This window comes from Diabrotica undecimpunctata, chromosome 3, assembly GCF_040954645.1.
Source record: "Diabrotica undecimpunctata isolate CICGRU chromosome 3, icDiaUnde3, whole genome shotgun sequence".
In the NCBI taxonomy this organism is placed as follows: Eukaryota; Metazoa; Arthropoda; class Insecta; order Coleoptera; family Chrysomelidae; genus Diabrotica; species Diabrotica undecimpunctata.
In genome coordinates this window covers 132,653,086-132,671,833 of record NC_092805.1, presented here as the reverse complement: position 1 = coordinate 132,671,833, position 18,748 = coordinate 132,653,086, and the positions used below count along the sequence as shown (strand labels likewise).

General features: G+C 36.0%; 1 long non-coding RNA gene across 1 annotated transcript in view; it reads left to right on the top strand.

The window, feature by feature from the left end:
* The first annotated feature begins 1,488 nt into the window (after positions 1-1,488).
* LOC140436173 (uncharacterized) overlaps positions 1,489-18,748 on the top strand; it is a 99,256-nt gene continuing 81,996 nt past the window's right edge. The window contains exon 1 of the long non-coding RNA XR_011950257.1: positions 1,489-1,533. This is a non-coding gene — a long non-coding RNA (uncharacterized lncRNA). The remainder of the gene's footprint in view (positions 1,534-18,748) is intronic.

Below are 18,748 nucleotides of genomic sequence, written 5' to 3'. Positions count from 1 at the left end.
AAGGATATTGCTGCCTTATCCTTTTAATGAAAAACGATACGTAGTTGAATCAATAGTATCTACGTACTCCTTTCTTATTAAGTACCCACCACCTGTCAAGGAAATCTATCATATGCTTCCTTGATATAGATTAATACTATAGAATATGCAATATATTGCACAAGTGGGGTAAGCTACCGTCTCCGTCATGCAGCGTCATGAAGGTAATCTCAAAGATTTGCGGTTGGGACGCTTAAGTCAATGAAGTACGTAAACAATCTCGATGTTTGTATATAAATTAAATATGATTAAGTTTTTTCATATATTGTAAAATTTAATATCACTTGTTGATTGTATATTGCAATCTTACTAATATGTCCAAATCAAAGAAGGAAAATCAAAGTGTTGCTTTAAAGTAAGAATATCTGCTCCAGAATTTGCAAGTAACCTTATCGAGGTTCTTCTAATGTTATGCCCGGTATAATTTATGGCATTAGGCAGTTTTAAAAATTCTGCAATTTTTGTAGGAATTTTAGCGATAGAGTTTTTGCCAACCAGTTGTTTGATACATTTTCCTGCTCTATAGCAGACAAGTAAACATGACTGATCCATTTTAGGACCTAACGATATATATTTCCTATAACTGTAAAAAACAACAAACAGAAACACCTAAGAGAGGCTTACATCCGATGATGGATGGAATAGCTGTTGATGATGATGATAAGTTATTATAATCTCTTATTTGTCCCTGCCAAATTTCTCACTGTATAATATATATTAAGATACGACGTACCTACATCTGAGACAGAACTAGTCGAAACCCCAGGAATAAAATTTTCATCAAGTGTCTTTTTATAGTTAAACGACTGAGGTGTCATTTTATTGTTAAACAATTACCATCCAACGATCTAGTTAGTAACTGTACTATTATATTATTGTTACAATATAAAATCTATTTATGAAAATTTTTAAGAAAAAATTTTAATTAACTTCAATAGAAATAAAATTATCAATTTGATTTGTTTAATATTTTCATTGCTGCTCTTGATATAAACATTAACATTATTTTCGTTATCTTCTTCATAGAAGACTACATAGATACAAACACCCTGTATACATAGGTTACGTTCACAGTACATAATATAGTGTCCTTCTAAAATGATCCCTTCTCATCGGACAATGTAGAATGTTATGAAAGCCCTTTCTATTTCATACAAAAATCAGGTTACCTTGTACTTTTAAAAAATAACAGTGGTCACTCAAAACCTGTTCCTCTAAACTCTGCATGTGGGAAAGTCGCGTTCAAGAAAGGGTCAGTTTCGTCCTGTCGCAGGATAATGACCCCTATCCCGAAGTTCCAAAGGGACGCTCGACCTTTAAGACATATATGCTACCCTTTTTCAAACAATTGCAATGTCCAGCGGACAACCTGATTTTCTAGTTTTGCTACATGTAAATTTCGGTTGGATTATCTGAAATTATTTTGAATATTTTATTCAGTCCGGTTCTAAATTTTATAGTGATTACATCGTGATTATTCTGAGTATTATGCGGGTAAGTGTCCAATTTTCTACATATTTTCTCATCTTTTTGGAAATCAACGCAGTGAGAGTTTTAAAAGTGCGGTAATGTGTGAAATTTTGCTAAAAATATCAAACACATTGGTATAGAGACAATGAGAAATTCATATGATCTTTCTCTCACTTTGTTATATTAATTTAAAAAAAATTTTACTACTTAAAAATTGTGTTAAAGTGACTATTTTGATTATTTTAGTTATAATTAGAGAAGTATAAGTACCAGTAACGAATTAAAAACTTCTCTTAAAGCTTTTAAAACAAGTTTGTTTAGTTACTGTTTTAGTCGAAAGATATTTTCACACTTTCCTAAAGGTATGTAGTAGCTTTTAGAGATGATTATCATTTTTTCCATAGAAAAAGACATCCTCGCACATAAATATCTTTTTGTTTTCTAATAAATATATCAATCTATTACACTGACATGTATTCAGTTAGGAAATGAGTTTCAGCAAACTTGTTTATTGGCTAGTTATAATGTATTTCCAACTCTTTCAAACTTCCAGTTCCTTTCACACACCTCAACTTTTTAAGCGATATTTTATTTTTTTGTCTAGGAGCCAGTGTATGGGGATGAGTATGCACTTTTATGTCCCACCGGTGCCTTGAAATTTTTTTATGTTTTTTTTTTGTGGATAGATTCGATTTTTAGAGGGAATCAGGCTGAAAACAAGTCATGTAATTTGTTATTAACAATTTAATTATTTAAATGATTGTATATCCTACACTATTAGAGATATTTAATTTTGCCAAATTGATAATTGTTCCTTTTGAAAAAATAAACAAAATGGCTTTTTGGTTAAAGTAAACTTTGATCCAATTGTCAGAACCGGTTATAACAAATTTAGTGAAAAACAATTGCAAAATAGGAATTAGATGGAGATTTTCCAAGTATATATATATATATATATATATATATATATATATATATATATATATATATATGTATATATATATATATATATATATGTATATATATATATATATATATATATATATATATATATATATATATAACTCAGCTTTTATACGTGCTATTACTTTTCAAAACGCTCTTGTTTTAAAGGTGATTGTTTCAGCTTCAAAAAAACTTTTTAAAATGACTTTGTCTAGTTTAATGAAAGAGTTTAACAATAAATAATTAAATAACATTTAACATTAACAATAAATCATTTAACAATAAATCATTAAAATTTTCACTAAAAAGTTGCAAAATAATTTGTTTATAAGGAATATAAACAAAATTAAACCATAAACTTTAAAAATCTGGCTAATGGAAGATATAGAACAATTCAAAACGAACATTTTAAGCTATAGTAAATAATTCTATGTTAATTTTTGACCAGGATATGGAACTTTTAATATCGCGCTCTGAGGCGTAACGTCAGCTACCATCAAATAAAAACCAATAGTAAAATCCATGTATTGTTGGATTATTTTATTGTTATAAATAAAGAAGTTATAGTAGTTTATAGTTAAAATTTTCGTTAAAAAAGGGAAAATAAATTTGTTTATAATAAGAGTTTTAAACACAATTGAGCTGTAAACGTTAAGAGCGTAGGCGCAAAATTTCGGGCCAATGCTGTTTAAATGCATTCATTTTTTTTAATCCTAAGAAAACTATTAAGTATTTTTGAAAAATTTAAACGCAGAATGAAATAATACATTATTACTGAGGGCTGAAAGTCCCTGAAAACTTCTATAATGTTTATTTTAATCAGTTACAGGGGTGAAAAAAAAGAGAAAATTTAATTTCAAATATCTCATTCAAAACAACTTTTTGTTTATTTTAAGGGAATTTTGGCCCTCATAATGTAATCTTTTATTCTGCTTTTAAAAATATTAGTTAGTTTTCTCAGGATTCGAAAAAAATGAATGCATTTAAAAAGCATTGGCCCGAAATTTTGCGCCTACGCTCTTAACAGTTTTGTTAATAGAAGTTATAGAACAATTCAAACCGAACATCTTAAGCTTTGGTAAATGTTTTTGTATGAAATTTTTGCCAAGATATTGAAAATTGATTTACGCGCGCGGTTTACGCGCGCACACATTCGCTGCGAGCTGACCGTGCGACTCGAACCGTTATTAAAAGTTCCATATCTTGATCACAAATGAACATAAAAACATTTAGTTTGTTTGAGTTGTTTTATAACTTCCATTAGCCAGATTTCTAACTTTATAGCTTAATTGTGTTTAAATTTCTTATAAACAAAATAATTCGCAACTTTTTAGTTAAAATTTTTTATGAGGGAGTTTTGAAAATTAATGGCATGTATAAAAGCTGAGTTATACTTGAAAAAGCCCCATTAAATGCTTATTTTGCAACTATTTTTCACTAAATTTGTTGTAACTTAAGTTTAACTTAGTCAAAGCTTACCAAACGCTATTTTGTTTATTTTTCTAAAGGAACAATTTTCATTTCGGTAAAATTAAATATCTCTAAGAGTGTAGAAGATGCAATCATTTACACAATCAAATTGTTAATAACAAATTATCTGACTGGTACCATCCAAAAATTCATATTCGAATCTACGTGCCAAACACGTAAAAAAGTTCAAGATATCGAGGGGACATAAAAGTGAATACATAACTCCCTGGTTCCTAAACTATTTGAGGGACATCTACGTTTTGAAATATCTCCGTAAATATGTATTTTGACTATTCTTCTCACACACACACACACGCAGTGATCAACCCTGCCCCTAGGAACATGTGTATACCAATGTAAGAATGGGATCCACATGTCCGAAGATCAAACCGGTCACACCCCGCTAGTCGAAGTGGTACCTATCTGACCCCCAGGCTTTTCCACCACCCCTCCTCATCGTGTGACTTACGTGAGGAGGCTTATGATCTGAAATTTACTTAAGATGCCCTGGGTAATAGGACATCCTCGGTTTTTAGTGAATGTGGTTATGCCACCTAACTGTAGGGGTAGCCACATCTAGGCTTTTCTCCCTATTTACTTTACTGACTCAATTGATTTTACTCTAGCTTTACGTCGGGACTTGAGTCCCTAAAAAAAGAAAAAAGAGCGTGTGTTCCGACCATAGAGCCATCAGCCTGAGCTGACGACTCTATGTCCGGAAAAGAGTGTGTGCTCGGTCACTCAGCCGCCGATTTGGCAAAATAAATTTTGTTCTCCTCGCCGGCTGAGCACCCGAGAGGGGTCCGGCCACCAAGCCCATGCATGCCGCACATGACCTCAGTGCTCGGATTTCGCGAGTAGATCTTTCATTTCGATCTGCCTTAAGGGCCTAGTCCGCGGAGCGGTATATAGAAGGCCTAGCGGGCCCCTTCTATATTTGCTATATAAGGTAAATTTACGTTAAACGGTTTAATGAAAAGTATGAATGTATCAATATGAATTTACGTTATTTAATCAGAAAACACTTTTTTTTTTTTTTTTTTTTGTTTTTTTTTGTTTTTGTTTTTTTTTTTTTATTTGTTTTTTTTTTTGTGGACTTCCTTGTGGCGTCGGGACTATAAAATGCCTGGGCAACAATTCTTTCCTTTTTTCCTTAATCCTATTTGTGTGCGTGTATTGGGGTGTGCATTCCCAAGTGTATAATGCTCTCACACACCCCGGTGTATATTGGACTTATAATTACCTAAAAACCTAAAAACCTAAAAAAGAAAAGCGTACCCTCTCGCCAGAGTTTTTTTTGGTGTGTTTTCTGATTGACTGCATTTCTTTGTTCGTTCTTCTTGCAACCATCTCATTCTTTATTTATTCGTTCGGGTTCTCCCTATATCGAGCTATCTGTTGTTTTGGTCTTCTGTGTACCGTCCTTGTGTTTTCATTGTAGTTAGTCAGCTCTCTTAACATTCTGCTGGGGTGGTTTCTTAGTCCGTTAAAAATTTCATAGGCTCTCTCGTCTAGCGTGCGTAGGATTCTTGTTTGTCCTGAGTCTCTATATACATATCTCAAGGGTACGTACCTTGGTATCTTAAGGGCATCTCTGACTATTTGATTTTGAGTAGTCTGTATCTTTTTCCTGTTTGTTTTACAGGTGTGTCCCCACGCAGCGGATGCATATGTTAGGACTGGCAGGATAATACTATTCGCAACCCTGATTTTGGTTTTAAATCGTAGTTTACTTTTCCTTCCAATAAGTGTTGAGAGCTGACTTTTCAACGCTTTGGCTTTGCGTATTTGCTGATTGATGTGCTCAGTGAACGTTAGCTTCTTATCTAGATGTACCCCTAGGTATTTAGCCTGGTTGGTCCAGTCTACTGGGGTGTTTTCGATTGTAATTTCGCGATTTGGTACACTTCTTCTGTGACTAAACATTACAGCCTGTGTTTTATCTGGATTTAGGGCTATTTTCCATTTTATGCACCATCTTTGGAATCTGTTTAGTGCTCTTTGCAGATGATTAGCTGCATGATCCGGGTTTCTCCAGCTAACAGCTATTGCTGTGTCGTCAGCGTAAAGACTCAACAGAGAGCCTGGCTCTTTTGGCGTGTCGGCCGTATAGATGGTGTACAGGTACGGCGACAGCACCGCTCCCTGAGGCACACCCGCCTCCAGGGTCCCGACTTCGGATAGGGTTGCCCCTATTCGAACTCTGAACCTTCTGTTGGCAAGATATGACGCAAGGAGGCATGTCATCGCCTCACTGTAACCAAATTCATTCATTTTATAGATGAGTCCATGGTGCCAGACTCTGTCGAAGGCTTTGCTGACGTCCAGAAAAGCTGTAGCTGTGTACATTTTTTCATTAAATCCTTTGGTGATGAATTCTGTAAGTCGTAGTACCTGTAATTCACAGGAGTGTTCGCTTCTGAACCCGAATTGAGCCTCTGGTATGGTTCCTAGCATTTGTGATTCTTCATTGAGTCTTTTTAGTATAACTCTTTCCGCTATCTTGCTTATAGATGATAATAAGCTGATAGGTCTGTAATTTTGCGGAAATGTGCCGTTTTTACCAGGTTTTGCAATCATTATTACGTGTGCCTCTTTCCACCTATCTGGGAAATATCGTAGTTTTAGCATGTTGTTTATTATGTTAGTGATATAAACAATAGCTTTTGTTGGTAGATTTTTCAGCGCCCTATTTGTGATGTTGTCGGGTCCTGGGGCTTTTTTGGCATTTGTCATTTTTATAAGTTCCTTTATTTCTTCGGGAGATGTATGTGTAATACCTATTCTGCCCTTTTTCCTTCTAAGTCTTCTCGCTGTTCTTTCTACCTCTTCTTCAAAGTCTATGTCATCGTCGGGGTCTTCGTTGTTTCTACACGCCCTTTCTAGTTGGTCCTTCATGACTTCGGCTTTGTCGATTTCCGTATGGACAATCCCGTTTACTCCGTGTAGGGGAGGTATGGGTTTCTTGTCCTTTCGAAGGATTTTAGATAACTTCCAGAAGGCGGATTTGTTAGGATTTAGCTCATCGATATAGGAGTCCCAGCTTTCATTTCTATGATTTTGAAGTTGTTTTTTCACTTCCCTGTCTAGCTCATTTGCAATCCTTTTGTCTTCTACCATTCTTGTGCGGTAGGCTCTTCTTCTTTTCCGGTTTTTCTCTTTGATTAGGTTTTGAAGTTCTATACTTATATCCCTGAATCTTCCTTTTTGTCTTGTGATTGTTTCGGTTTTGGAGCTGGCATCGATAGCATTGTTTATTGCTTGTTCTAGTTTTATTACACTGTCTTCTAGTTCTGTAATATTATTAATTGTTGGGATGTTACCGATGTTCTCGCTCACAATTCTTCTAAAGTTTGGCCAACTTGTTTTCTTTCTGTTGTGGGGCTGCAAATAGTTCAATTCTGTTGCGCCCAGGGTCAGGACGATTAGGTTATGTGTCGAATCGCCTTCATTTAGAGAGTGTATCTCGTATTGTTGACCCACGTTGTGTAGGATTGCAATGTCGAGATACGTAGGGAGTTCTCCGTGGAAACATGTCGGTTCTGTTGGTCCGATGACATATGTGTTCGGTCTGTTCTCGAGATGGTTGCAGAGATATCTTCCGTTTCGGTTGGTCGTCCTGTCAAACCAATTGGGAGATCTAGCATTTAGGTCTCCAATAATTACAGTTGGCTCTTCTGAGTTCAGTATTAGGCTCAAATCTTCGTTGAAAATCGGATCATGTGGTCTAACGTAAGCTGACACTATTTTTAGTGTTTCGTTGTTGGCCTTAAGTCGAATAATTGTGGCTTCCATTGTCACCAGTCCGTCTGGTGTTGGGATGTGCTCGTGTTCGAGTCCCCTTTTGACTAATATAGCTGTTCCTCCTGATAATGCTCTATGATCCGTTCTATAGATATCGTAGCCTGGAAATTTTGTTTTTTTCCTTTCCACTAGTTTGGTTTCTTGAAGGGCTACGATATCGAGCTCTAATCTGTTTATTATTTCATCCAGAAGGTTGATCTTTTTGAATATTCCGCCGGAATTCCATGACCCAATGCGTAGATCTTCGTTTTGGTTTGCTAACATTTTCGGACGGCTTCTCCAAATGCAGTCATCATTTTTGTTGCTTTGTCCATCATGGACATCATTTCCATCATTTTGTTATTATACTCTGTATGGAAGTTTGCGATGAGGGTAGCTGCGTCCTGTACCGACACTTCTTGTGGTTGTGCTGGAGATTCTGAGGTGGTTTCAGCGGATTTTTTCGCTGCCTGTGCGTAGCTGACTCCTTTGTTGATTGGAGCGCTGTTTATGGGTCTTCCTACCGGTCTTGTTGGGGCAGGTGTTTTCTTTTTGGGGGCCTTAGAGCATCCTCTATAATTTGCTGTGTGCGCTTCACCACAGTTTGCACATTTGGGGTCGGTTTCCCGGCTTTTCTCACAGTCGTTACTGATGTGGTTTTCTCCGCATTTTACACATCTGGATCCGCAATGGCAAGCCTTTGAGCTGTGATAGAACCCTTGACAGTTATAACACTGTAGGGTGTCTTTTGTGATTTTGAATTCATCCTCCACATAGATGCGCATGTAGCATATATCAGATATTTTTTTAATTTTTGCAACGTCTTCCTCTTTGAGGGTGACGATAAAATGTGGCAGTACTTTTTTATCAGCTTTTTTGGAGATCATATTGATCACCCTTGTTGCTTCTATTCCTTTATTGTACAGTTCGTCTTTAATTGCTACTGTGCTAGTAGTAGCAGATAGCCCTTTTATAATGACTCTTTTTAGTTTATCGCTATCTATGGGATATGCGATGAATTCTACTTTTGGACTGTGTTCTTCTAGGATGTGTACCATTCCTAGGTAATCTTTTCTGGTTTTTGTGTTAATAATAATCGATCTGCCTGATCGTGCAAACTTATTGACTGATATTATGCCTTGGTTGGCTGCTCTCTGCAGGATTTTTTGGTGTTCTCCTACAGTTTTTAGGATTATCGCCGGTGGTTTCGGCTCTTTTACTATAGGCTCCTCACTTGTTTGCGGTGAGTCTTTTGGTACGTCGTTTTCTTTTTCAACTTGGCTATTTTTGCTCAAGTTATTTTGGGCAGTTTTCTTTTTCTGGCTTCTTTCATGAGCCTCTTTCGCAGCCTTGTTAAATTCGATTTCTTTCCGCTGATTTATTATCTGCGTCTGCTTTTCGGCGACGCTTATTTTTGTTTTCACACTACTGTCTGATTTCTCAGTAGTGGTGCCTGTCTTTTTTCCTTTTTTGTTTTGGACTTGTGTCCAACCTGCAGGTTCTTTGGTTGTTATGATTCTTTCCGGCTCTTTAGGCTTGCCTTTGCTACCGGATGGCTTTACGGGGGGAGGTGAACCGATTCCTAGTTCCACTAGCTTTACAACGTCATTATCGAGGGAGGCTTTCCACGGGTCGATTTCCATTATTGACTCTTCTTTCTCCTTGGCTGCTGTTAATGCCATTATATGTTGTACAAGTTTTTGTATCTCCTTGTCCTTTTCTTTGTTTTCGTTTCTCAGCTCAGTCATCTGAGCGAGAAGGTCTTGGATTTGTTTATTTGCCTTTTCCTCGCGGATACGGCTTTCTTCTTTAAGGGATTTGATCTGTTCCGTCAGTACATTGACCGACCTTAAAAGCTCATTGGCCTTTTCCCTTTCCGCCATTTCTCTGGCCTTTTTCTTTACTTCTTCGTCTTCCGAAGAGTCTTCTTTGGGCCTTAGCCTTTTCATTTTCTTGCCGATTTCGGGCTCGGCTTCATTTTTGGAGACGTTGTCCACGGCGGGTTGTGTCTCTACTACAGTTGGGGGTGGGGCTTCGCGCGATTCTACAGCTGGGCTCGGCTCTTCGTCGATGGCGTCCATCGTATTGATATCGTCATCGGTGTCGATTTCGCTTTTTTCTTCCTCCGACTCGGGCAGATAGGAGTCATCGTCAGATATTACGATTTCTATGTCGTCGATCGCGGGATTAGTCGATTTAATAAATTTATTATATAGCTCGATCGAGCTGTCAACAGAGGGGTTTGATGATTCGGCTAAATCATTCTCTTCTTCTTCTTGTGTTGTCACCTGCGTGACAACACTTTCTGGGGGGGGAATATCACTCATATTGCCGTAAGGCAGTGAACAAATAGTTCATAAGATATAAGAAAATTCTACTTAGACGACTCTGTTTTTTTTCCACCGACTGACCGCTGTCAGTACGGCTTACTGGGTGCCGTCCCAGGTACCTCGCGGTAGTTCACTCCCTGTATTCACAGTGAGGGATCCTCTTCCTGTTTCTCACACCTCAGGAGCAGGGGCCGTTTCTGTCCGACCTTGTCAAATGTCAAGGCCTTACAGTGTCATCCCTGACGACACACTGAGGTGATCCCGAATTCTTCGCAAACGCGAAGCTATTATAGCCTCCGCGAGGAGCCTATAAAAACAGCTCCTCGACGGTTTAACTAGTAACAACCTCGCATCCGCTTTTCGCTAATATGTAGGACAAGTGCCTATGCCACACTCGGTGTCTTACCCACCGGGAGCTGAGAAGCTCCGTTGACAATAGGTCAGTCGCCCCCACCTAAGCACGCTTCTCTCTCACGTCCGTACTGTTCGGCTGCTCGAGTCGAACTGAATCCATGACTATTCTTCTTTATACTGATATGAATGAGTACAGTAATTATAGTATCCATTTCCGTTAATTCGCAATATTTTCTATCTATAAAATAATGATTTTTGCAAACTTACTTATATTATTTAAAACTTGAAACTGCGATGTAAGTAAAGTAACTAGGTCTATATTGTAGTAAAACCTGGGAACAACCAAACCTAATATTGCAGTTGTATATAATAATATTTTCAAATATACGGGGCCACCCATATTGACGGAGTGAAAAAAACTTTTTTTAATGAAACACTTTATGTATTTTTACATTTTCAGAGCCCTCTCGATGTTTTTATTTTGTAATATAAGGTTTTTAACTGTTTTGCAAGGTAGTTTAAAAGATATTATGTATTTCGTAGCATAAGTAACACCCTATAAAATTGTTGAGATTTGACATAAAAAAATAGACAACAGAAAAAGACTTTTAACACAGTCTTCTGTTATCTAAAACTATTAACATAGCGACAAAATATATTGTGCAATACAGGGTTGGTCCAAATTTAAAAGAAGTATAGGAAAATAGTAGAAGAATCTGTACGCCGTAGAAAAAAAATTTTCAAATAAAAAATGATAATTTAACTTAATTTCACCGAAATTTAATTTTTTGTAACGTTTTATGTGCTTGCGATGTAGTTAGCAAAAATAACAAAAACAAGTGAATTTCTTTGAACTTAAAAACAGGTTACCATGTGTTAGCCAAATTAAAAATGAGAATTAACTGAATAGAAAGAAAATAATATACTATAATCTTTTAAAGTAAATAAGTGGTTATAATATATAATTAAACATTATATTATATACAGTATATACAGTAATAAAAATATTGAATGTAAAATAAGTAAATAAATACTAAATACCTTCCCAAACAGTCATGCTATGCTAGATTTCAATCGTTTATGGCAAATTCGGGTTTAAGTTAACTTCAATTAACTGTATGTTAAGATTCTGCTAATTTCGGTTAGTTGTCTTAAATAACGACCTGTCAGAATACTTCACATTGGTCTGATGTCTTAGCCTAAAAACCATAAAACACTTGTTATATGAGCACAAGTACCCACAGTTCTGGCACCAGTTTGACAGGTACAGTAGTATCCGCTAATCGTGTTTTCTTCAGGCTCATCTCCATCAATCATGTCGAAAATGGATATGTGGTATTTTGTCCTTTATATAGTCCTGTCTCTTCTTCTTCTTCTACTGGCGCTACAACCCTTTATGAGTCTTGGCCTGCTTAACAATGTTCTTCCATTCTGCCCTGTCGGATACTTTTCTTCGCCACTGCCTGATGTTCATGGTTTTAAGATCCTTCTCTACGTCGTCTATCCATCTTTTATGGGGCCTTCCTCTTGTTCTGTTTTCTTGGGGTTTTTATCTCTGGACTACTATATAGTCCTTTAATAGTTGTTTCATATTGTAAGATATACATAGATAGATACATAGATAGATAGATATATAAAAACGTCTAATGTGCAATATAACATGCAGTTCGGCCCTGCTTTTTCGCTGCAACTCCACTACTCTCGCCTATCTCAGTCTATCGGTAGTTCTGGCATCACCGCTTCCCATAAGGCTCCTTTATGAATTCTTAACTTGACACAGACAGTAGGTAGATTTATATCATATTAAATTTTGATAATAATTATCAAGTTCTACATTTTTTAACGAACATTCTAAACGAATATTTTGTAAATCGGCAATTTTATTACATGGACATTTATTAACATAACATTACATAGACATTATTTAACACACCTATTTTATGTTTATATAGTGGAAATAGTGCATGATTGCAGAGCATTTGACTTGTGGTCAAATGGTTGATGGTTTGTCCCTTAGTTTTGGTTGTAGATTCTTAAATGGGGCCTTCCTCTTGTTCTGTTTTCTTAAGGTTTCCATCTCTGGACTACTATATAGTCCTTTAATTGTTGTTTCATATTGTAAGATATAAAGTGTGTTTTTTTTAGAGGTATAGAAATAGAAGTTGGCAACACGTTTTTAAGAGGCGGCCATTTTGACAGCTGTCAGGTGATTATTATTTACTTTAGTTTGACATTTCAATATGAATAGACTGACGCCTGAACAACGCTTTCAAATTGTGCAAATTTATTTTGAAAATTATAGTTCTGTTCGGAATACGTATCGCGCACTACGTCCATTTTATGGTATACATAATCGCCCATCAGAGCAATTAATTCGATCAACTGTGAAACGTTTTTGCACCACGTTCACTCTTAATGATAATACGCATCCACAGAGACGTCGTACAGTACCTACAGAAGATGTTGTTGCTGCTGTTGAGCGTAGTATAGAGGAAGACCCGAATCAGTCTATACGCCATCGTGCACAGCAGTTGGATATGTGTCCATCCACTTTATGGAAGATTTTGCGAAAAGATCTTGGTTTGCGTGCTTACAAATTTCAACTCGTGCAGGAATTGAAGCCACACGATCAGCGAGCAAGGCGTAGATTCGGTGAATGGGCCCAAAACGAAATTGCCGTTGATCCCGACTTTCATAAGCGAATTTTGTTTAGCGACGAAGCTCACTTTTGGTTAAATGGCTACGTCAACAAACAAAACTGCCGTATTTGGAGTGAAGATAATCCTCAAGTGTATGTTGAGAAACCACTATATCCAGAAAAATTGACTGTTTGGTGTGCTTTGTGGGCTGGTAGAATCATTGGTCCGTACTTCTTCAAAAACAATGCTGGCCAGAACGTTACAGTCAATGGTGACCGCTATAGAGCCATGATTACTGACTTTTTTATTCCTGAATTGAACAACCATAATGTGCAGGAGCTGTGGTTTCAGCAAGACGGCGCAACATGTCACACAGCTCGTGCCACAATGGATTTATTGAGGGAAACGTTTGGTAACCGCATAATCTCACGTTTAGGACCCGTGAATTGGCCTCCAAGGTCGTGCGATTTAACACCGTTAGACTATTTTCTGTGGGGTTATGTGAAGTCACTAGTCTATGCCAATAAGCCAACGATTGACGAACTGAAGGACAACATTCGCCGCGTTATTGCCGATATACGGCCACAAATAGTGGAAAAAGTCGTCGAAAATTGGACCTCCAGATTAGACTACGTCAGAGCCAGCCTTGGTGGTCATATGCCAGAAATCATATTTAAAATATAATGTCAAAAAATTATCTTTGAAATAAATTTAATTTCCTGTTCAATAAAAAAATAATCTTTGTTTTATTCCACTTTAAAGTTCTATACCTCTAAAAAAAACACCCGTTATAGGTAGATTTATATCATATTAAATTTTGATAATAATATAATAATAATAAAAAATAATTATCAAGTCCTACATTTTTTAACGAACATTCTAAAAGAATATTTTGTAAATCGGCAATTTCATAACATAGACATTATTTAACAAACCTATTTTATGTTTATATAGTGGAAATAGTGCATGATTGCAGAGCATTTGACTTGTGGTCAAATGGTTGATGGTTTGTCCCTTAGTTTTGGTTATATATTCTTAAAAAAACTGTCCATTGTCTCAAAATTTATATTATCTTCCACTTTTCCTTAAGTTGCTTTCGAAAAATTGGAATAAAATCAGATTCTGGTATTTTTAATCTGAGTATTCTTCCATTTTTCACAGCATTTTTTGCTAAATAATTACTTCTTAATTTCTATCTATACCTGAATAGCCATTTATTCATGATATATAAATTTGTTTTCCTCTGCTTGATACGTTTTGACACAATTTAAGTTAGGATTCAAAAATAGATTCTTAAGTTTTTTTACCGAACTTTTAGATTCTGTAAATATGACAATTATGTGAATTAAGTCTCTAGAAATACATTTTTTACGTAGCTACCACAATTTTAGTAATTCCATTTTTTCCCGTTCCCATTTAAACTGTAATTTTTTTATTTAAAATGACCCTAGAGTTATAAATATATAGATTGACAGGATATATGATAGAATTTTAATTTTAATTTAATACTATCTTTTAAATCGAACCTTGGCGAGAATGTTGTGCCTTAACTTAAGAAATTTTGGAAGGAAATCATTTAGCGGTTTATCCTTTACACACGTTGGTGATATTAAATTAAAATTAACTAATTAGATTTCGAATAAGGGAGACGAAAATCTAATCAATTTATATTAGCTCCTTATAGGAAATCGGCAATTTTCGCTAAATTCCTCGCCGTTACGATGTTGCTTAATGCTTCGAGATTGTTACGACTAGAGATTTTGATGCGAGTAATTACAACTTATTTTTGAAAATTAAATTAACCTTATTGAAATCTTTTATAAAATATAATTTAATTGTGATAATTTTGTTCTGAAATTATTTTTTTTTGGCATCAATACAACAGTATTATAGTATTTTGTACAAAAAATAAAAACATACAAAATAATATCATTTAAATTTATTCGTGGGATTGTGTAAAACGTTTGATTATTATTCATCATCATCATCATTTTGGCTTTACAACCCTGTGTGGGTCTTAGCCTCCCCAAGAATTTTTTTCCAGTCGTCCCTATGCATCGCCTTCATCCGCCAAGCACGTATTTCCATATTTCTCATATCTTGATCTATGTTATCTAGGAATCTTGTTCTGGGTCTTCCTCTTCTTCTTTGACCAATAGGTCTATCAAGGAGCGTTTTTCTAGCTGGGTCGGTTTGCTCCATCCGCATTACATGGCCTACCCACCCCAGACGTCCTATCTTAATGTGTTTTACGATATCTGGTTCCTGGTATATTCTATAGAGTTCGAAGTTGTATCGTCTTCTCCAGACACCATTTTCATTTACCGCTCCATAGATTCGCCCTAGTATTTTTCTTTCGAAACATCCTAACATGTTTTCATTGCTTTTTGTTAAAGTCCAGGTTTCTGAACCATATGTTAGGACTGGGCGTATTATTGTTTTGTAGAGTTTTACTTTTGTATTTCTTGATATAACTGTAGATTTAAAAAGGAGATTAAGCCCAAAATAGCATCTTTAGCCGTGCAAATTCTGCGGTTTATCTCTATTCGTTAACTGCTTCGATGACTTCGTTTTCTATAACAAGTGGCCGTAGTATTTGTGGTTGCGTACCTATTTTTATGTATTTCGTTTTATTGGTGGTTATTATTAAACCCATTTTTGTAGCCGCTTCCTTTAGTGCTACGTACGCCTCTCGTGCTGCGTTTTCCTTTCTCCCAACAATATTGATATCATCAGCACATGCTAGGATTTGCACAGATTTGTTATATATTGAACCGGTAGTTGTGATTTGTGACGTACGTATTACTTTTTCCAGAGATAGATTGAATAGTATACAGGAGAGTGGGTCTCCCTGACGTAGGCGGTTATTTGTTTTAAAAGGTTCAGAGAGTTCCCCCTGTATTCGTACTTTGCATTCAACTTTTTCAAGGGTTAGTTTATGGTTAAATATGTGGTGCGTGTCGACACCGTATTCCAGTGTTTTCTCTAGAATTTGTCTCAGGGTTGAAATCTGATGAATTGTTGATTTACCACCTCTGAAACCAGCCTAGTATTGTCCTATTATTTGCTCTGCATATGGTGCCATACGATGGAATAGTATATTGGAGAATATTTTATACGCTGCATTTAGGAGCGTAATTCCTCGATGGTTAGAGCATTCAAAGATATCTCCCTTTTTGTGTATGGTGCAAAGTATTCCAATATTCCAATCATTGGGAAGGGACTTCTGTATCCATATTTCTTTTATAAGCTGCTGTAGCAGTATTATGATATCGTGGCCACCTTCTTTATATAATTCCTCTGGGAGATTATCTATTCCGGGCGATTTGTTTCTGGCCAGTTTGTTTACAGCGTCTTTAACTTCCATGATCGTTGGTGGATCCTCCTCCCTCTCGTCTGCTCCGCTTACCTCACTGCTTTCATCTTTTGGGCTTTGATTAGTATTAACAATCTAAAACACGCTCTTCTTATCTAGTCCATTTCTATAGTCCATTTTCAGTTTTTTCTTCTCTTTCATCGTCATAACAACATTTAGATCCGTACGTCAAAATTGCTTTTACAATCAACTTGTAGATTGTCATTATTCTTCGCAAACTAATTTTAAAAGCCCAAAGTACTGAGTTTAGTATTTGTACCACATTTCGGGACTGTTGTATTTTCTGTTGAATTTCGATGTTTCTTCCTTCGCTATCACTGTCACTAAGTATTTAAATTATTCGATTTTTCTATGCCTCTAATCGAGGATTGTTGGTCTCTTTCTTCGTCTCTTATTTTAAGATATTTCGTTTTGTTAACGTTCATGGTGATTCCTAAATTTTCGTATTCTTCGGATAATTTTTAAATAATATAATCGATGTCTTCTTTAGCATTTGTCATATTCAATTGATTGTCTGCGAGAAAAAGATTTTTTATGTACTTTTTCCCAAGTTATACTCCCATACCTGCGCATTTTTTTCTCTATTTTTTTCTTCTTCTTCTTATTCTTCTGTCGTCCATGTTTGGACATAGGCCTCTCAAAACTCCTTTCATCGGTTTTTGTCCTGAGCAACATATTTCCAGTTTGTTCCGGCTATTCTTTTAATGTCATCAAACCAACTCATCTGTGGTCTTCCTCTTGGTCGTTTACTTTCGTAAGGTCTCCAATGTTGTATTGTAGTATTCCAACGTTAGTCTTTTTGTCTAGCAGTGTGGCCCGCGGAGCTCCATTTAAGTTTGGCAATTTTTGTTGCTATCTCCTTAACTTTTGTTTTGGATCTTACCCAGTCGTTTCTCTTTTTATCTGACATTCGTATACCTAACATTGCTCTTTCCATTGTTCTTTCTGTTGTGGCTAGTTTATTCATGTTTGCCTTGGTTAGGGTCCAGGTTTGACATCCATATCTCATAATAGGAAGTATGCATTGGTTGAACACTTTGCTCCTGGTTTCCTGGATCCCCAATACTTCAACCAGTGCTTGTACACTGGTTGAAGTATTGGGGTATTTTGCGGTTCTTAAGTATCCAACTAAGTTTTCCAAATCCTGCCCATGCTAGTCTTGCTCTTCTAGTAATTTCCGCACTTTGGTTCTCTTTGTCAAGTCTCAGGATTTGGCCTAGGTTGATATATTCCTGGATTTGTTCTATCTCACTGCCATTTATGGTTATACGTCTGGGGTCATCTGTGTTTGTTATTATTTTTGCTTTTTTCATATTCATTTTTAGGCCAACGTATTGGTAGCTGGCTGCTAGTTCTCCCATCATAATTTGCAGTTCCTCGAATGTGCTCGCTATAATCACTATGTCGTCAGCGAATCTGAGGTGATTTAACTTGTTGCCATTAACGTTAATGCCATAGGTTGATCAATTTGTAGTTTTGAAGACGTCTTCTAGGGCTAGGTTGAAAAGCTTTGGCGATATTACGTCTCCTTGTCTCACTCCTATCTTAATGAGGATGGGATTTGTATTTTCATCTAGTTGTACTATCATAGTTGCATTTTCATATATATTATGTATTAGTTGCCTATATCTCGAATCTATTCTACAATTATTATTAGCTTGTTCTATGGCCCACATCTCGATACTATCAAACGCCTTTTCATAGTCGACGAAGGCAAGAAATACGGGTAGTTGGTATTCATTTGCCTTCTCTATCAATGTTCTCATTGTCAGCATATAGTCTGATGTACTATATCCTTTGCGGAAGCCAGCCTGTTCAACTATTTTTTCAATGTTTTCTAAATATAGATTTTGAATAGGCTGAAGATAAAGAACATCTTTTACTTAAGCCTCTTGTGACAGGATACTCGTCTTTATTCTCTGTTTGAACTTTTTGTATTTATGTACATGTTTGCTATAGCGTTGATGTATATTTTACTTAAGCCTGTCTTCGTTAATATTTCAAACAATCTGTTTAAGTGATGAAAAAAACTCTGCCAACAAATAGCTGAGGTTATTTACAGTGGATCAGTCCAAGTAGCCTGAACGCATGGGTATGATCCGATATAAATATAAGTATTATCTAACTAATAATATACTGAGATAATTCCTTGCACTGATATGTAAGTATCATTATATTTTTTGTATTACATACAAAATAACTATACAACGTATAGACCAATGAATATCAGACTGAAGCTGGTTCTTTTCAAAATACACTTTACGTTATATAACCAAGTACTTTTATATTAATTTTCTACGATCTTTTTGACTATGTATTTATGTTGATTTTTATGGTCAAAG